This window comes from Mobula birostris, chromosome 1, assembly GCF_030028105.1.
Source record: "Mobula birostris isolate sMobBir1 chromosome 1, sMobBir1.hap1, whole genome shotgun sequence".
Classification (NCBI taxonomy): domain Eukaryota; kingdom Metazoa; phylum Chordata; class Chondrichthyes; order Myliobatiformes; family Myliobatidae; genus Mobula; species Mobula birostris.
The window spans coordinates 122,026,625-122,052,400 of NC_092370.1; the positions used below are offsets into that span (position 1 = coordinate 122,026,625).

The window sequence follows — 25,776 nt, forward strand, 5'->3', positions numbered from 1 at the left end:
CAGTTTCATGAAGATCTGGGCCCACTAGCATGTCTTGAATCTGTTATCCATCAAGTGGGAGGGTATCGGTTCTTATATGGTGATTTTGTTGAGTCCATGGTAGTCAATACAGGAGAAGAAGACCCACATCTTTCTCTTAGACAAAGAAGCGTCTTGCACTGGATACGGACTGTGATGTTCGAATGAAGCTGTGGTGTAGTGCCTCAGCGATGTGTTCATTCATGGCTTGCATCTCAGGAGGGGAGAGGGAGTGCAGACAACATCAAGAAGGTGTGGTGCCCAGGTGGAGGTCGATCGTGCAGTCGTGTAGGCTGTAGGAAGCAGGGTTCTGTCTTTCTCTTTTACTGAAGGCAATGGCTAGGTTGTGGTATTCCTGCGGGAGTTTGTTGATGTCGAAGATTCCCTCCATCTCTGTCGCACAGGGTGAAGTCAACTGAAGTTGCAGGCAGGTGGGCCCCCAATTAGGCAGTGAGTGGGGTGACCACATGAAATGAGGGATGTGAGTTGAGAGCCAGGGGTAACCTTAGGTGAGAAGAGTGTTGGGTGAGTCAATCAGGAGGAATTGGATGGACTCATGGTGGTCTGTGATGGTCTGAAGCAGAGGCTGCGTGCACGCTCTGACCATCCCAGACCCCAAGCGATGCCCATCAATGGCTATGATGAAGAAGTAAGAGATAGGCTTGCTAGGAGTCCAAGTTGCACACACAGATCCTGGTCCAGAAAGTTGCGGGCGGTGCTGGAGTCCATCAGAGTCTCCCGTGCGCACAGAGCCATTGGGGTGTGGAGAGTGAGTCTGACTATAGTGCTGGATTGAGATGTTGGGGAAGATTGCCAGAGAGAAGGCTCCTCTATGTGGTTGTGCCATTTCTCAGACACAGTGGCTATTTGCATGAGGTGCAAAAGGACTTGGGAATCTTTGTGCAGGATTCTTTCCACTTAGATTAGGAGAGATAAACATGAGAGGACATAGCTTTAGGGTGAAAGGGGAAAGATTTAGGGGGAACTTCTTCACTCAGAGAGTGGTGGGAGTGTGGAACGAGCTGCCATCTGACGTGGTAAATGCGGGCTCACTCTTAAGTTTTAAGAATAAGTTGGATAGGTGCATGGATGGGAGAGGTCTGGAGGGTTGTGGACTGGGTGTGGGTCAATGGGACTAGTGGAATAAAGTTTCAGCACAGACTAGAAGGGCCAAATGGCCTGTTTTCTGTGCTGTAGTGTTCTATGGTTCTATGATTCTCTGGAACAGGGGTTCCCAATCTTTTTTTAAATGTCCAGGATCAAAACCATTAAGTAAGGTGTCCGTGGACCCCAGTTTGGGAATCCCTGATTTAAAGGTTTACTTGCAGGTTGAGTTGGTGGTGAGGAAGGCAAATGCAATGTTAGAAATGAAGAGGCTAGAAGTCAGCATCCTAGGTCTCGGTGAAATAAGATGGAAAGGCCCTGGAGTATTCCAATCAGATGACTACAGGATGATATACTCTGGTGGAGATAAACATGAAAAGGGTGTTGCAATCATCTTAGACAAAGAAACATCCAAGAGCCTGCTAGGATACTGGCATATCTCAGACAGAATGATGCTAATCAAACTAAAAGGACAACAAAACAACATCTCTATCATCCAAGTATATGCACCCACAATGGCAAGTTCAGAGGAAGATATTGATGCCTTCTACCACTCCCTAGACAAAGCACTAGAAGAATGCAAATCACAAGAAGCCATCATAGTCTTGAGCGACCTCAATGCAAAAGTTGGTGAGGGAAGAGAAGGCCATATTGTTGGAGACCAGGGACTGGGAGAAAGAAATGAAAGAGGAGAAAAGCTTATATCATGGTGCAAAACAAACAATCAGATAATGACTCTTCCTTCAGTTAGTCCTGACGAAGGGTCTCGGCCTGAAACGTCGACTGCACCTCTTCCTAGAGATGCTGCCTGGCCTGCTGCGTTCACCAGCAACTTTGATGTGTGTTGCTTGAATTTCCAGCATCTGCAGAATTCCTGTTGTTTGCAATCAGATAATCACCAACACTTGGTTTAAACAACATCCAAGAAGGAAATGGACATGGAGAAGCCCAGATGGGAACTACATAACAATCAATAACAGATTCAAAAACTCGATAACTCAATCTAAAAGCTACCCTGGAGCAGACTGTGGAAGTGACCACATACCAGTCATTTGCAAAATGAAAATAAAGATGAGAAAATTAAAGAAACTAAAAAGATCAGAACCACTGGATTATCAACAACCACAAAATAACCCTCATCTGAAAACAGAATACACAATCAAGGTGATAAACCGTTTTCAATTGTCGCAGGATGAACGAGGCAAAACTTCCTGGGACATACTGAAGGAATCCATGGTTGAAGCTGCAAAAGAAACCATCCCATAAAAAGTATGGAAAAGTAAGAAGAAATGGATAACTGAAGATATAATACAATTGATGCAACAAAAACAGACCATCAAATCAAGAGACAGTGAAGAATACAAACAACTTGATAAGACAATAAAAAGAAAATGCAGAGAAGCTAAAGACAGATGGCTAAATGAGAAGTGCTCAGAGATAAAAATGCTACACACCCATAACCCTGGAACAAAGTTGATGCACGGTAAGATTAAAGAACCAACGGGGAAATTACCTTGCTCAGCAAGTGGATGCATCAAGGCAAAGGACCGCAGCTTAATTATGAGCAAAAAGGAAATCCTAAACAGATGGACAGAATATATAAGAGAACTTTTTGAAGACCAGAGAGGAGAAAAACCAAACATAAAGAAGAATCTTGAAGGACCTAGCATTCTAAAATGAGAAATTCGAGCAGCCATAAATAAAACAAAACATAACAGAGCAACTGGTCCAGACAACATCGCTGTTGAGATGAAACTGGCCTTAGAAGATTTTGGAATAGAGAAAATAAAAGGAATAGCGAATGAAATCTATGATCATGGGGACATACCTGATGATTTAAGTAAATCAGTGTTCATCACACTTCCAAAGAAAGAGGGAGCAACAGAGTGTGAGTTACATCGTACAATAAGCCTGATGAGCCACGTGGCAAAAACTATTCTCAATGTAATCATGATGAGAGCAAGACGCTGTATAAAACCAGAAATCAGTAAAGAACCATGTGGCTTTGTGGAAAACGCTGGAACCAGAAATGCAATTTTCATGCTACAGATGATCTGTGAATAAGCCATCCATGTACAAAAAGACACCTACCTATGTTTCATCAACTGTACAAAAGCTTTTGACACTGTCAGACACCAAGATCTTCTGGAAATGCTTCAAGATCCTGACATAGATGGGAAAGATATACGTTTCTTAAGAAACTTATACTGGGACCAGTCAGCATCCATCAGAACAGAAGGAGAAGAGAGTGAGTATGTGAATATCATGAGAGGAGTCAGGCAAAGTTGTGTCTTTTCGCCAGACTTATTCAACCTGTATAGTGAAAGTATCTTGAGAAGTATCAAAGACATCAAAGGATTCACAGTTGGAGGCCATAATATAAATAACATCAGATATGCTGATGACATCGTACTAATAGTTGACTCAGAAACAAAACTTCAAGAGCTACTCACTACAGTGGCAGCAGAAAGTAATCGCAGAGGCCTCTCAATCAACACCAAGAAGACAGAAAGCATGGTCATCTCCAGAGAGAAAAATATCCCACAGTGTGTGATCAAGATTGGAAATACAAACATAAAACAAGTCAACAAATTCAGTTATCCTGGCAGCCTAATAACAAGTAATGGCAGGTGCGACACAGATATCAAATACAGAATAGCAATGGCGAAGGAAGCTTTCCAAAAAATGAAGACCATATTAACGGACAAAAAGATGAGCATGTACACTAAAAACAGAATAATGCAGTGCTACATTTATTCTATCCTGACTTATGGAAGTGAATGCTGGACCATTTCCCCAGCAATAGAAAAGAGACTAGTAGCAGCTGAATTATGGTTCTACAGGAGAATGTTAAAAAATATCATGGACCACACACACATCAAATGAAGAAGTTCTCAGAAGAGCCCAAGCAGGTAGATCACTCATACCAACAATAAGAGAAAGACAACTCAGATTCCTAGGACACATCATGCAGAAAGATGAACTGGAAAGATTGAGGGGAGCAAACCTAGAGGAAGGCCTTGGCTTATGTACATCAAAAGCCTAGCCAGGTGGCTACACATCGAGGAAATGGAAGTCATCCAAAGAACGAGGGGTAGATCTATATGGAAAACCATGGTCACCAACATCCGCATCGGGTGTGGTACCTAGACAGTACAGCTGTGGAGGCCAAGTCATTCAATATATTTAAAGTGGAAGTTGATAGGTTCTTGATTAGTCAGGGTGCCAAACGTTACGGGGAGAAGGCAGGAGAATGAGGTTGAGAGGGATAATAAATAAGCCATGATGGAATGGCAGAGCAGACCCAAGTGGCCTAGTTCTGCTCTTTTGTTTTATGGGTCTTATTTGATACATGGGTGATTGACTGCTCCTCAGAAACAAGCTGGTTCTCCATTGACGCTCATAATTTTGGGGGTTTTAAGAGAGCTCTCCCCAACTGCATGGGTTCTGGAGGTGCTGTTGATGAGGGTCCTGCAGGAATGGAATTGGGTTCTGGCTGATGATGTGAAGGGTCATTCCATAAGATGCTTGTCAATACAGAGGGCCTGAGTGATGAGGCTTCTGAGGTCGGTGGGCATCCTTCGGGTAGACAGCTCATCCTTCAAACACTCCAACATGCCAGCAGTGCTTCCGCATTCCAACTACACTCTACCGTGAGGGTCTGGAATTCCACGGCATAATCCAGCACTGAGCAGGAGCCAGGACGCAGGTGAAGTAACCGATCCGCTGCTTACCTTCCACTTCCCATGTATCTAAAAGCCAAGCATACCTCGGTGGTGATATACTCATATTTATTGCAAATGGTGCATTTATTCACCAGTTAGCGGCGGCAGAGGTCAGAGCTCGCTCAGTCAAGGGAGAGATCGCTCAGACAAAGGCAATCTTGGCTAAGTCTGTTGAACACAGCGGTGGCTGGAGCTCAAAGCATAAGATGCACTGGGGCAGGAAGTTGCAGAATTGGGTTGGAGCTCCCTCGGGCACTGGAATCTAGGGTTGTGAAGGCGGAGTTTGACTGGCGTGAGGCCGCAGTATTGAGACGGAGAGTTGGTTGAGATGATGGTCAATGGTCCCCTGCTGTTCCTGCATGGTGGACTCATGTTGGAGGACAACTTGCTTTGGATGATCATACTCCTCTGGATCAACCAAGGGTTCATTCATCCCGTTGGGAAACGTAGAGGAGGCTTGGCCCAAAAGCAGAACAGGGGAGATGATTTATCAGTGAACAATATCTTTAATTATAAACTGCAAAATAACAAGCTACGAGCAGCCTCAAAACAAGAGCGAACAGGTGCTAAACACAACAAGGTAACTGAAAGCTGGGAGCAAGCGGTTGAGGCTGGCTGGTTGGATGAGTGAACAAGGACAGTGGATGAGAGCTGGGTTTAAATGGGCTGTACTGATGAGTTAGAAATGAGTGACAAGTGACTTCTATTAGCTGGGTGGAGAATGGGAGGAGCTGCACGTGCAGGCCTGACACAATCAATGTCCTGAGTCTTGGAGACCCAGATCTTCATCTTCACTGTTAAAAAAATTGTCGTCATCAAATAATGCTTGTAAAATTTGGATACAGCACCGCACCTGGCAATTAACTACTTGGGGAAAAAATATCAGCTGGTCACACTCTTAACTCTGGTTTGGGAGGGAAAAAAATGAGCAAATGGTTTAAACATTTGAAGGCTGTACAATACTTGGAAAGTGGAAATGGCTTTTTTATTGATTGGCTTGCATAGTACAGGGAGTCACAAGTTACGACAGGGTTTATTCCTGAGAACTGCTTGTAGCCTGAAATGTTCAAGAACTGCCGGAAATGAATAGAAACAGTGCGCAGGAAGAACAGCCACCAGCTGGCCACAGTGAGTCAGTGTGTGAGCGAGTTATTCTGCTCTGTGCTTCCAGCTCTGCTTAGCTCTTCCAGGTCCCTCACTGTTACAGGAGATGAAGCGGGAAGTGGTGGTGGGGGGGGGAGGGGTGGCAGAATGGATAGAGAAGGCACATGGAAATGCCCCATTCCCACATTCCTAACTGGCAGAAAATGGTTCCCTGCAGCAGCTGGCACACACATCCCCTTCCAACCCACTGGTCTCCCAAACACTGACATGTCCACAGGGTATCCATAAGCATTGGTAACTCTAGGAGGAAGATGAAAAATAAACTGCAGAGGCTGGAAATCTTAAACAAAAATGGAAAATGCTGGAAATACTTAGCAGACCAGGCAGAATCCATGGAATTATAAATGGAACTAACACTTAAATTGCTTGCTGAGTTTAAATCTATGAGTTTTTCATAATATCCCTTGAATCCAAACAGTTTTGTGGATGAAGGGGTTGCAGGCTGTACAATTGTCCCATTGTCTAAGGGTTCACTATTATCATTGTTGTTATTGGAGTGGCATTATGATCAAAAGATAGGAGCATACAAATCCAACTGTTCAGAGTTTTTTCTTGATGGGATTACGGGCAGAAGCAGTTGGAACATCCTGCTCTGCCTCGTGCTTAACCTTAGATTCGTAGGGTTAAGCAGAATGGAAAATGGCCCCTTGCCTCAACAAGTCCATGCCAACCAAGTTGTCTATCTAAGCTAATGCAATTTCCTGTACTTGGCCTATATCCCTCTAAACCAGGGGTTTCCAACGTAGGCTCCATGCACCCTTGGATAATGGTAAGGCTCACTGGCAAAAAAAAACAGTTGGAAACTTCCTGCTCTATGTCTGTGCTATCCAGGTACCCATTCAAATGTATTTTAATAACCCCTACAACTTTCTCTGGTGGCTCACTTGGCACAGTGAAGGGGTTGAGGCCTAAGGCAGGTCAGCATGATCCTGTTGAATGGAGGAACAGGCTTGAGAGGCCAGGATTCATTCCTGAGGCCTGCTCTGTTTTCTTGTGCACTTGTATCTATGCTTGCTGTTAAGTATTTCATATTGATAATTGGTTTATAATTGTCACATTAACCAGATACAGTGGAAAAACCTTAATTTTTATATATATGCATAAAATGTGTAGTGCAGAAAAACAAATAAGTTGAAAGGACACGGGGATGTAGATTGGGAGATCAGGAGTCTTGGAGTTCATTTTTTAGCATACGAGAGGGCCGTTGAAGAGTCTGATAACAGTGGGATAGAAACTGTCCTTCAGGTGGCTTATGGTCTCAGCCTTTTGTATTTTCTGCTTGATGGAAAAAGGAAGAAGAGAGAATGAGAGGGTGGAAGGATCATTGATTATATTGGCTGCTTTTCTGAGGTGGTGAAAAGGCACACAATTCCCATTTTCCAGCAGCTGGCCCATGGCCTTCTATACCATGGTGTTTCAAGAGCACAACTTAATTTTTGGCGGTGAAGTCCCCACCATTCCCAAATAGTGAGTCTTAGGTTCCAACCAACATCTGAGTGGAAAAGTTATTCCTTAAATCTCTTGAAACCCCAATTCTTGCCTTAATGTAACTGTGGATGATACGAGAGAACCACCAGTGCATGAATGAAACTTGGCCAGCAATAATGATGCCAAAAAATGGATAGCACTGTTGTAGCATTGGTTCATAGCTACAGAAGGAGCTTCAAACTGGAAGACAGGTCTTTGTGTAAGAAAGCAGACCCATGAATGTCTCTAAATGATGAGAATTTAAGCTCTTTTTTTGTTAAGTGCAATCGTGAACAATAGCCAGATCAGAAATGCTGATCAAGTCAACTAGTTCCCAAAGAGAATTCTGATAGGCCAATCAGATGGTTCACTGCTGCTCAGCGATAACAGGCACAAGAGTCGCTAGCCCCTGTACCCCAGAAACACACCTGAGCGGTGAGGCGGAGGTATGTGCTATGCATGACCTGATCTGAAAGCATCATGTTGACTCATAATAGATCATGTTCATGGTGGAACAGCTTAGTCAAGGATGGGGTGATCAGCACAGATGGACAAATTATACCTCCACTACCCCATTAGCTCAATTCAGACTTCGGAACAAGGCACTAGGCTTTGCACCCAGTGCTGTACAATGCTGTTTGAAGGAATCCTGAATTTCCAACACTAGTCTTCAAAAGTACTTCTTTATCCACAAGGCATTTGTGCATCATGGAAGGCACTTTATAAACACAATTATTTTCTGGTTTAATACTGGAAAAAATAATGCATGGCAATGTTATTGCTCTGAAAAGGGACGTGAAGGGTGCTATATAAAGGCAAGTTAATCTTCTGTCTCAATTTGTAGTTAGTAGCAAAAGTGGAAATTGTTCAACCTTCCCCTAACTATATATGACATGTGCTTCTCCAATTTATTGCTTTTCAAGAGACCATGTAGCCATACAGTTGTTTTGTGAAGCATAACTAGAAGTTAGGATTAAGTATTACAGTGTAGACTCATTAAATTGTGAAGCAGATGAATTGAATTATGCGGGCTCTCTGGAGAAGTCATATCTGGAGATACAGTAAACCCAAGGCCACTGGCAGGGGATCCTTGCATCACCTTCCCTCAGAAATCGGAAGTTCTTTCGGTTGGTCCAGTTTTCTGTGCTGGCCTTCCCAGCACTGGATGAAACCACATCTTGCCCACTCTAAAGCAGATCTGAAGCTCAGATGAGCTTGATAATTCATCAGATAAAGGTGATAAGTACTCGTGCTCTGCCCCACTTGTACTAGCATGTTGGAAAATGGAAGAAACTTGATCAGAGACTCTAATCAAGACCAGAATCAATTTAGACAGAGGCTTGTGTATAATGCCAGGAATCATGGAGGTTTCTCTATGGATATATGGTGTAGTGCAATTTTTAAAACATCCAAACTAGCAATCAAGAGATCAGACTTCAAACCTGCCATGTCTAAATGAGGTTTGCTAATTTGTAATGAAGGATCAGAATAGTTTCCTTGGGTTAAAAAAAAAGCATCTGTCCACATATGTCTTTCAAGAAATAAAATCTGTTTGCCTTCTTCTGGGCAACCTAAATATGAGTCCCTGTCCACCATCTGTCTATTTAATGCCTGCTGAACCTAGCAAATCACTCAGTTCGAGTCTAGTTACGGATGGTAATAAATACTGGGCTTGTCAGTGACACCAAAAGTCTGAAAAACATATGATGTAACCAGTGAGATAATTATGGAAACAAAGCTTAAGGCAATGTCCTGCTGCAGTTAAAGCCAAGTTTAGTGTCATATGCACAAGTACATGTCTGCACAGGTGAAATGAAAAATTTACATGCAGCAGCATACGAAAGTATATGGCATCATATCAGCAGCATAAAAAGAAAAAAACATAAATTGAACATAGATATGCACAAGCTTTACAAGAAAAGTATACAATTAGGTTAAAAAAACACTAAGTCCATTTTAATAGAACGTGGTTATAGTGATGCTAAACTGTAATGATTAGGGTTTTTCCAGTTGGTCCAAAAACTGAATAGTTAAAGAGATGTAACTGTCCTTGAATCTGCTGGTGTGGGACTTGAGGCCTCTATGACTCCTACCTAATGGTTATTATAACAAATGGGGACTACTCACTGGGAAAATTACTGCTATTTATTTGAAATTTAGAATATTATTGTTAATTTTAAGATAATTTGAAAATGTTGTCTCCTATAATGTACGTAGACATCAGCTGTAAGATGCTGATCAACTTAATCCTTTCTATTCCATTATCTGAATGTTAGGCATTAAATAATGCTTTAATCACACACTACAGTACAGTACAGCATGTCAGTAGTTCTGTGAGATTCAGCCAATTTCTACAGTCACCCAGAAAAGATTTTTATTTTATTGATGCTCCAATGGGCTTCGTATGCAGTTATACTTGGTTATTTCTGTATAAAGTGTTGCCTTTTGAATAGTTGCCTTTTAAACAGTTCTTTAGCAGCACTCACAAAGCACTCAGTAGGTCAAGTAGCATCTGTGGGGGAAATCGTTGATGTTTTGCATTAAAACCTTGCATCCGGACTGAGGGTGGAGAGGAGAGACAGTCAGTATAATGAGGAGAGAGAGAGTGGTGAGACAGGAACTCCAAGGTGACCGAGGTGGAGTGAAGGATGATGAGCAGAAGGAGCCAGGTAGGAGAGGTGGAAGAGTGGAGTTGGAAGACTGTGGCAGGTTGATTATAGACGGAGACAAGCAAAGGGAAAATTGATAGTGAGGGGAGAGTGAAGGTGGAGATAGCTGGGAGGCTGCTAAGCAGCAGCACAAAGGCTCCCAGTGCTGGAAGTGGATGAGTAAGGAATATGATAATTAGAAGGGTGAAAAGAACCAAATCTTGATGGGGGAAGGAGAGAGCTGGTGGATGAAATGTTGGAAAAGAGAGAGAGTGATATATATATAAGAAAAAACACACCAGAGGTCTCGCTTACCTGAAATTGAAAATAGTCCCATGAATCATTTCATGTAATCACATTGTAAATACTTCTGTGAAAAGGGAAGGATTTACAGGACCCCAGTGAGGTGTTCAGCTGAGATAGTATGGAGACACACAAGTTTGGTGTAGTTCCCTTGTAAAACAAAAGTCTTTGGGTCAAGCTTCTCACCCACATCTTGAGTAGAAAGTTGATGCTGATCATACTACTGGGGGACAGAGGACACTCGCCTGTGATTGGCCCATATCCCTCTAAAGATTTCCTATCCATTTACCTGTCCAAGTGGACTTTAAACATTGTAATTGTACCTGTCATAACTATTTTTTGTGGCAGCTCATTCCATAATCCACCAGCCTCGGGCTGAAAAATGTTTTCCCTTACGTTCATTTTAAATCTTCCCCTGTCACTTTAAACCTAAAATGTACTTTGAACTTTGAACTTCAGAGTCTCATACCCTGGGGAAAAGACTGTGACAAATTTCCCACATCCATGCCTCTCAGAGTTTTATAAACCTCTATAAGGTCACTCCCCTCAGCCTCATACACTCTGTTGCTTTTGCTGCTGAGAAACTTGGGCAGAGATCAGCACCTGGCTCTGAGTTCTCCTGGATCAGAGGGAAGGCCTTTGGCAGAGCTGATCTTTGAAAGGAGAATACACGAAGGGATTTTAAAAAGGAGAAAAGAATGGAAGGATTTATTGGTGGTTGAGATGAAAAGATGAGACAGATTGTATGCAGTATAAAACTCAGCAACTCGAGTCCAGTTACTGACTCTTGTGTTTTGCCTTTGCACACTAAATTATTTGCAAGGGAACACTTAGCAAAGCTAAACTCTCAGTAAGAAATCTTGCTCACTACTGTGGGCTGAAACTCTCTGATACAGAATCCCTGGGATATGTCTGCTGTTAGACCACAGAAAATTCGTACCATAGAAATCGCCCCTGATCATCTGAGTAGGAGAACAGATCATTTTATGCGGGAGCACTCCCCAGTCTCATCAGGGTCCTGCGAATTGTCTGTAACCTGAAGTTTCCAAAAATTGGAAACACTGTTGGCTGAAATCATAATTTACTGAGCTATAAATTAGTATGGATTTTAGTTAATTTTTGCTCTTCATTAGATCACAGTTAGAATGAGTTAATTAGCACAGATCTGTACTACAGACTTAAAACAAGCCAGGCAGGGGAAGCTAGACCAAAGAATGCTGGACTAATTTCAACCAGTGTCATGTAGTTCGCTGAGCTATAGGTTGAAACTCCATAATTCAGCTAAACTACATGACACTGGATGTACAGCAGAGCGAAGTTATCCAAGAACATCACTTCATATTGTTGCACCACCAAGCCTTGTAACACTTCCCTTAGAAATGATCCACTGAAACAAAAATGGCCTGAGATTTCAACACATATGTAAAGAGAAAAAAATTCTTTCCAAGTATGTCATTTTGGAAGTGTAGGCATAACAGTGCTATAAGTTGATTTCAGTGTCATTCATTGCTCCGAGGCCTCTCACTTGAACCTGTCAGCTTCCTGGAAAAATATATTCCTCAGATCAGCTAAGACCTCTTCCTTGTTGGCAGTGGATGCCTTTTGAGACAAGCTCCCATGTCTTTGCATGCTTTCATGTAATCTGTAAATGTTTACAGCGTCGGTAACCTGGGAGACAATATGCATTCATCAACAAAACTGAACATTCGTTGCTTGGAGGAAAATGCAGAATGAATAGTGTTTAAATAAATATTCCTGTTTATAATGCATCAATATTGTATGTACTTTCATTAAAGCAAGGACTCTGCTTGCTTTTCTGTGCCTTTGTTCTGTCTGTAATGTGGCCTTAATGTAATTTGGAGCTATGAATTTGTCTAGTTTTGTGCAGAAGATGCTGTAGTCTCTTGTGTTGATTAGATAAAAAGTTGCTTTCTTTAGATGTGTTAATAAATGCATATTGAATCTGACAAAGTTTTGCATTTAATTATCAATTTGTATGTTTCTCCACAAGTTTTCCCTTCTTGTTATAATAAAGTTGGATATTAATTGCATATATTTGAATACTTAAAAATCATATTGAAGTCATTTGGAGTTTAAAAACTGTATATGTCCAGAAACAGAATTATTAACAACCACAGATTTATGAAAATTTTCAAAACAAAATTCTTGGGGAGAGTTTACCCTTGAACACTGAGGTGTTTTGACTTGGAGCCCAATGACTAAATGGCTGATGAAAACAGATTTAGTTGTAACATTCAAAAGAAACTTGCTAACATCTGCCGGACGATGCTGAGGATGTTCTACATGTCTGTGGTGGCCAGTGCGATCATGTTTGCTGTTGTGTGCTGGGGCAGCAGGCTGAAGGTAGCAGACACCAACAGAATCAACAAACTCATTCGTAAGGCCAGTGATGTTGTGGGGATGGAACTGGACTCTCTCACGGTGGTGTCTGAAAAGAGGATGCTGTCCAAGTTGCATGCCATCTTGGATAATGTCTCCCATCCACTACATAATGTCCTGGTTGGGCACAGGAGTACATTCAGCCAGAGACTCATTCCACCGAGATGCAGCACAGAGTGTCATAGGAGGTCATTCCTGCCTGTGGCCATCAAACTTTACAACTCCTCCCTTGGAGGGTCAGACACCCTGAGCCAATAGGCTGGTCCTGGACTTATTTCTTGGCATAATTTACATATTACTATTTAACTATTTATGGTTTTATTACTACTTAATTATTTATGGTGCAATTGTAACGAAAACCAATTTCCCCCGGGATCAATAAAGTATGACTATGACTATGACTAAACATTCGAAGATGAAAGCGTTTCCTCTTAAAAAGTGACAGTACAACCTTGATAGGCTGAATTTCCGTCAGCCAAATTATCCCATGATTATATAGTTAAAGGCCCTAGTGCCACATTTGGATCAACTAACTATGTTAAGATCAGAATTAAAAACAAGATGTAGAAAACTTTTAGTAAGTCATTTGATGCTCCGTCACTTGCTGAATATTTCCTGCATTTTCTGTTTTTATTTTGGATTTCCAGTATCAGTATCAGATTATGTATGGAAAATGTCAAAAGCCAGGAAAAAGTAAGACTGCTGAGGTTCTAACTTGTTCTGAACAAGTAGCAACTCAGGATTTGAAAAATCACTGTGGGCAATTGGTAGATTCAAGGAACTACTGAGCACAGAAGCAGACCCTATTGCCCGCCCGTCTGTGCTGACCATTAAGTACCCATCTGTACTATCCCCACTTAATAGCACTTGGCCTGTTGACTTCTACATAAGCCTTGGTGATTCAGTGCAAGTTCAATTGGATGAATTGCACAGTCAGGTTCTAGACTACTTTATTCCTGGCCACATTTTCCGACAGATCATCTGTCTTGAATGTGCTCACTCTTCCTCCTTGGAAGGATGGACGATTGCATGTCTTCTGTGCCTGGTAGTAGCTGGTACCAGATGGATCTGTTGCTACCATCCATCTATCAGGCTAGTATGGAGACAGTTTGCTAACATTGGAAATTGGAGCAATAAATAATTTGATCAAGGAACTCTAACAAATGAGAGTGAGCTGCATCTGTGGGAAGAAAGGAATTCTCATGGGGTCCAAATACAGGGGTTTGAGCTGAAGCATTGGCAATTCCTTCCTCCCACAGAAACTGCTCAGCCTACTAAGTTCTTCCAGTAGATTGCTGGTTGCTATCAGGCCTGAGCCCATGGTATTTTTGCAACATCTGGTGCGCGAACAGAGGTTAAATGCTCTTCTTTCAACTTATCACAGAAAGTTGCTTAGAGTCTCTTGGAGCCAGTAGGTCACAAACATCCAGACACTGTGCCAAATGCACTGGATACTCACAGCTCCTCTGGCTCATTCCTGTGGAGTTTATGTCTGGAGATTATCTAAATGCAGGTAAGTGGATGAGTACAGATGGGTACTTGATAGTCAGCATACATGTAATGGGCCAAAGGGGTTGTTTCTGCTGAATGATGCTATGACTCCATAACCATGAATTGACTGCAGTAATTTTCCAGATATATGTTTGCGCTCTGTCCAGTCCAGAACTGAAGATGGAATCTCCAAAACAATTGGAAAAAATTGTAATTTGCTCAATTTAGGTGTCATAAAAATTTAGGAAGGAATGATGGGAAAATTAGCCAGAGGTAATGACTAAAATTGCACACAGTACTCCAAATTAGGCCTCACCAAGGTCTCATACAACTTCAACAGAATGTCCCAACTCCTCTACCCAATACTTTGATTTATGAGGGCCTATGTGCCAAAAGCTTTCTTTATGACCCTGTCTACCTGTGACCCTGCTTCAAGGAGTTATGGACCTGTATTCCAGGATCCCCTTGTTCTATAGCACTCCGTTCACCGTATAAGACCAACCTACCGAAGTGGACCTATTTGGACCTACTGAAGTGCAACACCTTGCACTTCTCTGCATTAAGTTCCATCTGCCATTTTTCAGACCTTTTCCCGGGTGGTCCAGATCCTAGTGCAAGCTCTGATAGTTTTCCTCAATGTCCACTATGCCCCCAATCTTGGTATCATTTGCGAATTTTCAGATCCAGTTAACCACATTATCATCTAGATCATTGATATAGATGACAAACAACAATGGACCCAGCACTGATCCCTGCAGCACTCCCATCAGAGAGGCAACCATTTACTATCACTCTTTGGCTTCACTCAGAAAGCCAATGTCTAATCCAATTTACTACCTCATCATGAACGCTGAGTGACTGAACCTTCTTGACCATGCGGGGCCTTGTCAAATGCCTGACTAAAGTCCATGTAGACAACATCCATTGCCTTGACTTCATCAACTTTCCCAGTAACTTCCTCATGAAACTCTATAAGATTGGTTAGACATGACCTACCTCGCAAAAAGCTATGCTGACTATCCCAAATCAATCATTGTTTATCCAAATATTCATATAACCGGTCCCTTAGAATAACTACCAATAACTTTCCTGCTACTGATGTCAGGCTCACTGGCTGATAATTTCCTGGTTTATCTTAAACAGGAGAACAACATTAACTATCCCCCAATCCTCCAATACCTCACTTGTTGATAAGGATGATTTAAATATATCTGCTAGGGCCCTGTAACTTCTGCAGTTGAATCCCAGAGAGTCCAAGAGTACACCTTGTCAGACCTTGGGGATTTATTCACCCTAATTTGCCTCAAGACAGCAAACACCTCTTCCTCTGTAATCTGTATAGGGTCCATGAAGTTGATGATGCTTTGCCTCACTTCTATAGACTCTGTGTCCATGTCCTGAGTAAATTTAGATTCAAGAAATCCATTTAAGATCTCCCCCATCTCTTTTGGCTCCACACATGGATTACCATTCTGATATTCCAGAGGACCAATTTTGTCCCTAACAATACTTTTGCTCTTAATATATCTGCAGAACCCATTAGGATTCCCCTTCATCTTGTCTGCTAAGGCAACCTCATGCCTTCTTTTAGCTCTCCAGATTCCTTTGTTAAGTGCATTTCTTGTACTCCGTAAGTGTCTCATTTGTTGCTACTTGCCTATGCCTGCTATGCACCTCCTTTTTTTTTCTTATTCAGAGCATCAATATCTCTTGAAAACCAAGGTTCGCTAAACCCGTTATCTTTACCTTTTATGCTGGCAGACACATACAAGCTTTGTACTCTCAAAATTTCACTTTTGGAGGCCTTCCCCTTACCATGTACATCCTTGCCAGAAAATAACCTGTTTTATTTCACAAGTGCCAAATCCTTTTTGATTCCATCAAAATTGGCCTTTCTCCAATTTAGAATCTCAACCCATGGACCAGACCTATCTCTTTTTCCATATTTACTTTGAAACCAATGTCATAATGATCACTAAGTGCAAAGTGTTCCCCATCACAAAATTCTGTCACCTACCCTGTTTCATTTCCTAATAGCAGATCAAGTATAGCACACTCTGTCACTGGGACATCTACGTACTTGTTAAGAAAGCATTCCTGAACCCACTTGACAAAATCTATCTCATCCAGTTCTTTTACAGTATGGCAGTGCCAGTCAATATGTGGAAAGTTAAAACCACCTACAAAAACAACCTTATGTTTCATGCAACAGTCTGTGATCTCTTTACAAATTTGTTCCTCTAAATCCCATAGACTGTTGGGTGGCATGTAGTATAGCCTCATTAACATGGTCGTACATTTTTATTCTCGGTTCCACCCATTACACCTCACTAGTCAAGTTCTGGCCGGCTGGTGGCACAGTGGCATAAGCGCTGGACTTCGGGGCGAGAGGTCCCGAGTTTGAATCCAGCCGGCTCCTGGTAAGAGCTGGTGATCCCTTAGAAAAAACTCACCTGGCAGAAGGCAATGGCAAACCACTGCTGTAATTTGCCTCGTACGCGATTTCCCAGTACGTCAGAGCGGCGTGGAAGGAAATCGTCCGCTAACTGGAAATAATTCCGGATGTGACATACCTTGCCTTGCCAGTCAGGTTCTCCTGTCTGTCCTGATGGAGCACTTCTGCGACATTTTCCCTGACTAGTAATACTACGCCTCCTTCCTCAATCCCTCCCACTCCGTTGCATCTGAAACAACGGAACACCAGAATACTGAGCTGTCAGTCCTGTCCCTTCTGCGATCAAGTCTCACTAATGCCCAAAATATGATAACTTCATGTGTTGATCCATGCCCTAGGTCTCCCAAATGATTTGGAGTCCAACCAGTTCTCGCGCCAACTCCTTAATGTGGTGTGTTAGAAGCTGCAGCTGGTTGCACTTCTTGCAATTGTAGTCATCATGGTCGCTGGAGGTCTCCCTGCCTTCACACATCCAGCAAGAAGAGCCTTCAACTATCCTGCTTGGCATTCCTACTGTTCTAAATGAGCAAATATAAAGAAGGAAAAACATAGATGAGTTAGCTACATCTTCTCATGCTTTGGATTTCCAATTGGCCGCTGCTCAAAACATCAAACTGCCACGAGTCAATGTCTTATGGACTCTATCAATTGCCAATGTTGTTGGCAATTTGAAGTGACTAGGGTCTGACAGTGAGGAAATTGAGGATCCAGTTGCACAATGAGGTACTGAGGCCTGGATCTCGAAGCTTATTAATTAGATTTGAAGGTATGGTAGTACTGATTGCCAAACGTTAGTCAGTGAAGAGCATCCTGATGTATTGATCGTCACTGTCCAGCTGTTCCAGAGTTCCAGAGCCAATGAGGTAGCATCTCCTGTTGACCTGTCGTAATTGTAGGCAAAATGGAGCAGATCCAAGTTGCTTCTCAGGCAGTACTTGGTATGATTCACCACCAACCTCTCAATGCACTTCGTTACGGTGGATGTAAGTGCAACTGGATGATAGTCATCGAGGCAGGTTACCACATTCTTCTTAGGCACCAGTATAATTGAAGCCTACTTGAAGCAGGTAGAAACTTGAGACTGCCAAAGTGAGAAGTTGAAGATATTGGTGAGCACTCCAGCCTGTTGATCAGCACTGGTCTTTAGTCCTCAGCAGTAATGGGCTGGATTAATCATATCCAACTTTTTAAGTGTCCAGGAGATGTAGTAATAAGCGTACAAGCACGACAAAGTAACTTAAGCCTAATTTATTATCATAAAACAGACAGCACAAATAAATCATACAATATGCTACATAGCAAGTCACAAAGATTTCTGCAAGGCACAAAGACTACTGGATAAATGACTCTTAGTTACCACTTGATTGCTGCATATCATAGACCACATATGACGTCAGGTCTCCCTCTGGGACACTGGGAATATGAATTGCCCTTATAGCAATTGCGGTAGACCCAGAGACCCAGCCATATCCCTAGGCAACAGGTTCAGTAATGCAGAGCCAACCAGGGTCCAATTCATGCAAGTCCAGATGTAACTGGGGAATGTCCTTCTTTTTGGGATTAACATTACATGCAGGTAGAGTGACTGGTCCCTTTGTACGAGCTATAGAATACAACCCACCTGGGTCACTATGCTCATTGTATAAGAGATAAAAAAATGCCAATAGGTGCACCATCAATTTTTTCCTTATCTAGTCCTGCCGTCAGTACAAACAGAAAAATTCTTTTCTACTAAGATGGGAAGAGGGGCTCTTTGATACTGACTGCTGGGGCACAGACATCAGTTGCTTTGTGGTATTCCTAGTTCCATTCATCTTGCGCCCAATATGCCCCTGCTGCTTCCAGGATGTAAAAGCACCCTTAAACTGCACCCATTCCCAATCTAGATCTGACCCTTCAAGTTGACCCAATAGACTGCTAGTCCCTGCAGCAGTCCGACACTCAGCTGGCCTGAATAAAGTCAGCAAGTCTCCCTTCCACTGTAAGGCCCCGATTCCTTCAATCAGGTGCACATACCAATGGAAAAGGGGACAGCCTCAGGGCAGTTAAAGGAGTTGTTATTATAAATGGCAGATTGCATTGCCATATCATGGAGGCATGAAATAGCCTCCGGGGGTGGGGGTGGGGGTTCCAGTGATGAGGAGACGCATTTCACTTCAAAGGGGTAGGGTAGTGAGCACAGGCAACATGTATAACCACTGCCCATAGGGAGCTTTCAGCTCCGTCAGCCTGACTGGCTTGCACTTAGGCCAGGATTAATGGATCTGTCTTTAATGACCCTAACTGAATAAGCTCATGCACATTGAAATCAGTTGGGACACTTCTGAATCCCATAGGTGGGTGAGCCAGCGGACAAGGATTGACACAGCCGCTGGGATATATAGTGTAACTCAGTGATAGTGTACTTGCAGATAATGGTCTTGGTGGTGGTAGGGACAGTTGCTACAGCTTGGTTTTGTTAGCTAGCACTTGTGTGATCCTCTTTAACTTTTACATGCCGGAAGGACGTGTGCCTCTGCATTGTTTTCATTCCCATCCAAATCATCATCATAGCAGATATCCCCATCCCAAGAATCTGGGTCCCAAACATCCTGCAGGACCACAGATTGGACCTTTACAGTCCTGCGCTGTATATAACACTTTTGCATAATGGCAGGCAATCTACATGCCACAATAATTTGTTGAACTTCAGAGTGCTCAGCACGTTCCTCTGCTGCCCGCACTGTTTCACTTCACATGGTGTTCTGAGAACACAAAGAGGCCAACTCACACTGCAGTCACTGGATTACCTCCCAGAATTCTGCTTTTTCAGTACTCAACTGCTGTCATGCAGTCAAAAATCCACCCTACTTGAGGTAGAGAATCCCTTTTAGAGGGAAATTCTATATGTGTTTGAATTATCCGTCCCTCTGGGGACCTGAAAAGCTTTGAACATAGAACATAGAAATTTACAGCACATTACAGGCCCTTCAGCCCACAATGTTGTGCTGACCACGTAACCTACTCTAGAGACTGCCTAGAATTTCCCTAACACATAGGCCTCTATTTTTCTAAGCTCCATGTACCCATCTAAGAGGTTCTTAAAATCAGAGTCAGATTTATTATCACCGGCATGTGACGTGAAATTTCTTAACTCAGCAGCAGCAGTTCAATGCAATACATAATCTAGCAGAGGGAGAGAGAAAAAAAAAAATTAAATAAATAAGTAAATCAAAACAGATTATTTAAAAAAGTGCAAAAACAGAAATACTGTATATTAAAAAAAGTGAGGTAGCGTCCAAAGCTTCGAAATTCATTTAGGAATTGGATGGCAGAGAGGAAGGAGCTGTTCCTGAATCGCTGAGTGTGTGCCTTCAGGCTTCTGTATCTCTTACCTGATGGCAACAGTGAGAAAAGTGCTTGCCCTCGGTGCTGGAGGTCCTTAATAATGGATGCTGCCTTACTGAGACACGGCTTCCTAACGATGTCCTGGGTACTTTGTAGGCTAGTACCCAAGATGAAGCTGACTAGATTTACATCCTTCTGCAGCTTCTTTCGGTCCTGTGCAGTAGCCCCCACCCCCATAGCAGATAGTGATGCAACCCGTCAGAATGCTCTCCACGGTGCAACTATAGAAGTTTTTCTGTCTATTTGCTGACATGCCAAGTCTCTTCAAACTCCGAATAAAGTATAGCCACTGTCTTGCCTTCTTTATGACTACATCAGTATGCTGGGACCAGGTTAGATCCTCAGAGATCCCGACACCCAGAAACTTGAAACTGCTCACTCTCTCCACTTCTGATCCCTCTATGAGGATTGGTATGTGTTCCTTCATCTTACCCTTCCTGAACTCCACAATCAGCTCTTTCATCTTACTGATGTTGAGTGCCAGGTTGTTGCTGCAACACCATTCCACTAGTTGGCATATCTCACTCTTCTACGCCCTCTTGTCATCACCTGTGATTCTACCAACAATAGTTGTATCATCAGCAAATTTATAGATAGTATTTGAGCTATGCCTAGCCACACAGTCTTGTGTATACAGAGAGTAGAGCAGTGGGCTAAGCACACACCCCTGAGGTGCGCCAGTGTTGATTGTCAGCGAAGAGGAGATGTTATCACCAATCCGCACAGACTGTGGTCTTCCCGTTAGGAAGTTGAGGATCCAATTGCAGAGGGAGGTACAACGGCTCAGGTTCTGCAACTTCTCAATTAGGATTGTGGGAATGATGGTATTAAATGCTGAGCTATAGTCGATGAACAGCATCCTGATGTAGGTGTTTGTGTTGTCTAGGTGGTCTAAAACCGTGTGAAAAGCCATTGAGATTGCGTCTGCCGTTGACCTATTGTGGTGATAGGCAAATTGCAATGGGTCTAGGTCCTTGCTGAGGCAGGAGTTCAGTCTCGTCATAACCAACCTCTCAAAGCATTTCATCACTGTCAATGCGAGTGCTACCGGGTGATAGTCGTTTAGGCAGCCCACATTATTCTTCTTTGGCACTGGTATAATTGTTGCCTTTTTAAAGCAAGTGGGAACTTCTGCCCGTAGCAGTGAGAGGTTGAAAATGTCCTCGAATACTCCCGCCCGTTGACTGGCACAGGTTTTCAGAGCCATACCAGGTATTCCATCGGGACCTTCTGCCTTGCGACGGTTCACTCTCTTTAAAGACAGTCTAACATCGGCCTCTGAGACAGAGATCACAGGGTCATCAGGTGCAGCCCTGTTGTATCCATTTTGGGTGCAATTAAATAAATAATACCAAAACAATTTACATGTTCATTTATTTATTGAGAAAACTGATCCAATATTACATGTATTTCTTGGAAAAATTATGTGAACCTCTGGGTGATGTCTTCTACAAAAGCTATTTGGAGTCAGATGTCCCAATCAATGAGATGAGATTGGAGGTGTGCGTTGTAGATGTGCCCTGCCCTATAAAAAAACACACAAAGTCAGGTTACTGACAGAGCCTGCTCTTCTTAGGAAAAATCTGTTTATGCTTCAATGCTTTGATCAAAATAACTTTCAGAGGACTTTAGAAGAAGAATTGTAAAGATGCATAAAGCTGGAAAAGGCTACAAAAGCATTTCTAAAGGCCGGAGTACTCATCGGTCCACAGTAAGAGAAATTGACTACAAATGGAGGAAAATCAGTCATGCTGCTATTCTCCCTCAGACTGAGCATCCTGCAAAGATCACACCAAGAGCACAAGGTGCAATGCTGAAGGTGGTGAAAGAGAATCCAATACAATATACTGACTTGACCTGTAAATATACTTGTTTTAAATATTGTCAGTCACTTCACCCCGCGGGACTCTTTTTTAAATAAAGGAGGGGTGAATGTGGTAAACCATATATATATGTTGTAACTGGGTTACCTGTCTGGACACGCCCCTCTGCTGACTGGTCCTGTGGCTCCTCCCACAGACCCCTGAATAAAGGCGATTGTGCCATTGCTCCTCCTCTCAGTCCAGGGGCAGATACTCAACATGGTGGAGGTCACATTTTACTGCTAATAAAAGCCTTTCAGTATTTACTCTACTTCCGGTCTTTTGGAGTTATTGAAAGTGCATCACTGCCGAATAGAACTGACTAAGTCCAGCCTCAGTTCTGTGGTGATGCATACTGACTGAATGACAGAGAGAGCCATCAAGTCTAATAGCAACTTCTGAGGGACTTGCCCATTTGATTAAAGGGCAGATTACAGGAACTGATTGATTTTGATTGCTGGAGGTAAATAAAAGTTGCTAGTAGCACTCAGTTGGTCAGGCAGCACAGAGTAGAACAGCATAGAAATAGGTCTTTCATCTGAACTTACCTATGCCTACCAATCAAGTTTCATTTGCCTGCATTTGGCCCATATCCCTCTGAACCTTTCCTCTCCAAGTACTCATTGAGAGGTCTTTTAAATGTTCTCATTAATATTGCTTCCGTGGAGAGAGAAACAGAGTTAATGTTTCAGATTGAAGAATATTGCCAAAGGGAAACTCTATTTCTCCTTCACACATGCTGAGTCTTCTCAGAATTTTTAGCTCTGATTTTAGGTGTGCAGTTTTTGTTAGATTTTCTTAAGAAAGGAGAGAAGTAGAAGCCTGAAAGCACAGAGTATTAGTGACTTATCAAACTTTTACATTGATACATTCCCTTGAAATACAGCACTATTGTATAGTTAGATTACAAGAGCAGAGAATAGGAGTTGATGCAGGGCAAATTCACAGTTTTTGTTAGAAAGTGACCATTAAGGGCTGGGTTGAGAAAGCATTTCTTTGTCTGGAGTGCCAGTTGTTAAGTTTTATAACTCCAAAACATTAAACTAATTCAAAGGAAGACACAGGAGTCCAATATGCATGTCTAACTTTGAGTTAGTTTAATGTGTTGAAGTTATAAGACATAACATTAAACTAACTTGAAATTAGACCCGCATTTCGGACTCCTACACCCAACCCTAATGTTCAGAATTTTCTTCCTCAGAAAACTCTGAATGTCCCTTTGTTGAGTATAATGAAAGATAGGATTGCTGGAATTTTAGAATCCAGGGAATCAAAACTCTGGGAATTAGGTAGGAAAGTTGACCTGCAAAAGGGGACAGGTATTAACTGACTCAGCGGCACTAGCTGGAGTAGTCCACATGTGCTTCTTGTAGGATATTAGTGATGATATGAATGCATTCATATCTCTGGTTCATAAAGCACAACTATGCCTCTATTTCCTGAGAAGGCTAATGAAATTCAGCATGTCCTGATGACTCTCACTAACTTTTATAGATGCACCATAGGAAACATCCTAACTGGATGCATTACAGCTTGGTATAGTAACTGCTCTCCACAAGATCACAAGAAACTGCAGAGAGTTGTGAATGCAGCCTAGCCATTACAGAAGCCAGCCTTCACAAACTCCATCTGTACTTCAGGTTTCCCATGACAACAAGTGATGTATCTATGTGGAAGCCAGGACTTCAGAAAGCAGGGGTGCAGATAAATTGGCTTTATTTACTCCAGCCACAATTCCTGGACACTTCGTAGAGAAACCACTTTTTCCACTGGGTATAGAATGTGTATGAAACTAAAATCAGAGATTTATATTTATAGGAGGATGTTTGTAATATCTTGATGAGATGTTGTTATGTGACTCCCAACTTAACCCCTTAAAAGTAGAACATAGAACACAGCACAGGAATGGCCCTTCAGCTCACAATGTTGTTCCAACTAATTAAGCTAATGACACCTAATCACTTCTACCTGCACATGATCCATATCCCTCCATTTCCTGAATATTCATGTGTCTACCTAAGAGCCTTTTAGATGCTTTTATTGTATATGCATCCACCACCACCTGTGGCTGCCAATTCCAGTGACTGCGTAAAAAGCAACATCTGCCTGCACATCTCCTTTGAACTATCCCCCATCTCCTTAAATGCATGTCCTCTAGTAATAGACATTTTGACCTCAGAAGAGATACCAACTGTCCACTCAATAACTCTCATGTTTTTATACACTTCTTTCAGGTCTCCACACAGTCTATGCCACTCCAGAGAAAACCACCTCATTTCGCCCATCCTCCCCTTATAGGAAACAATCTTTATTTCAGACAGCATCCTGGTCAACCTTTTCTGCATCCTCTCTGTAGATTTCACATCCTTCCTACAAAGGGACAAGCAGAATTGAATATGAACCTCCAGATGTGGCTTATTCAAAGTTTTATCAAGCTGCATATACTGCAGCTTCCTGACTCAAAGTCAATTTCATGCTTAAGGAAAACATGCATGCCAAACGCCTTCTTTACCACCCAACTGACTTGTGCATCTTCTTGCAGGGAGTTTTTTTTTTCCCAGTTCTGCACCATGTGTTGGTGCTGAGTGGAGAGGATGGTGAATCAGGATGTTGAGTCAGAGTAACTTGCGTTGAGTTTGGCTTGGTTTGCTCAAGAGAACATAGCAAAGGAGAGTGAGTCTAACTAATTAAACTGCAGTATTGTTTTTGACTAATTAATCTTCAATAGTAGAATGGTGTCAAAGAGGGCTTTGCCATTTCTCCAGCACCTTTCTGAATATTTCTTGTTGCAACGTTCTAAGTTCAAATTAAATTTATTATTCAAATACGTACATGTCACCATATACTACCCTGAGATTTATTTTCTTGTTGGTATTCACAGTACATGCAAAGAAACACAATAAGGTCAATAAAAATTACACACAAAGCAGGACAAACAACCTTTGTGCAAAAGAAGACAAATGGAACAAATACAAAAAAAGTAATAAGTAATATTCAGAATATGAGTTGTAGAGTCCATAAGACTATTAGACCATAAGACCATCAGACATAGGAGCAGAATTAGGCCATCTGGCCCATAGAGTCTGCTCTGCCATTCAATCATGGCTGATCCTTTTTTTTTCTCCTCCTCAACCCCAGTTCCCAGCCTTCTTCCTATAACCTTTGATGTCATGTCCAATGAAGAACCTATCAATCTCCGCCTTAAATACACCCAACGAGCTGGCCTCCATGGCTGCATGTGGCAACAAATTCCAGAAATTCATCACCCTTTGCCTAAAGAAATTCCTCTGCATCTCTGTTCTGAAAGGGTGCCACTCTATCCTGAGGCTGTGCCCTTTTGTCCTTGAAAGTGAATCCATAGGTTGTGGAATCAGTTCAATGTTGGGATGAACGAAGTTGTCCATGTTGGTTTAGAAGCGTAATGTTTGAAGAGTAATAACTGTTCCTGAACCTGGTGGTTTGGGACCTAAGGTTCCTGTACCTCCTTCCCAATGCCACCTCACTTAAACAAGTTTCAGGCAAGGGAGTAGCTACTCTTCAGACCTAATGAGAAGCTGTTCAACTATATGCCAGAACAAGGGCTCTGCAGTTCAGTGGCCCAACTGCAATATGCAGAGCACAGTTGTGGACAACAGTATCTGCTCACATGCTCACTACTTCACAGATGATGCATTCACTAAAGAACATCATGGTGGTACAAAAGGGGAAAAATAGAATATGGCGTTACAGTGACAGAGAAAGTGAAGTACAGG

General features: G+C 42.3%; 1 pseudogene; it reads left to right on the top strand.

The window, feature by feature from the left end:
• The first annotated feature begins 1,637 nt into the window (after positions 1-1,637).
• LOC140191137 (craniofacial development protein 2-like) overlaps positions 1,638-25,776 on the top strand; it is a 130,698-nt pseudogene continuing 106,559 nt past the window's right edge.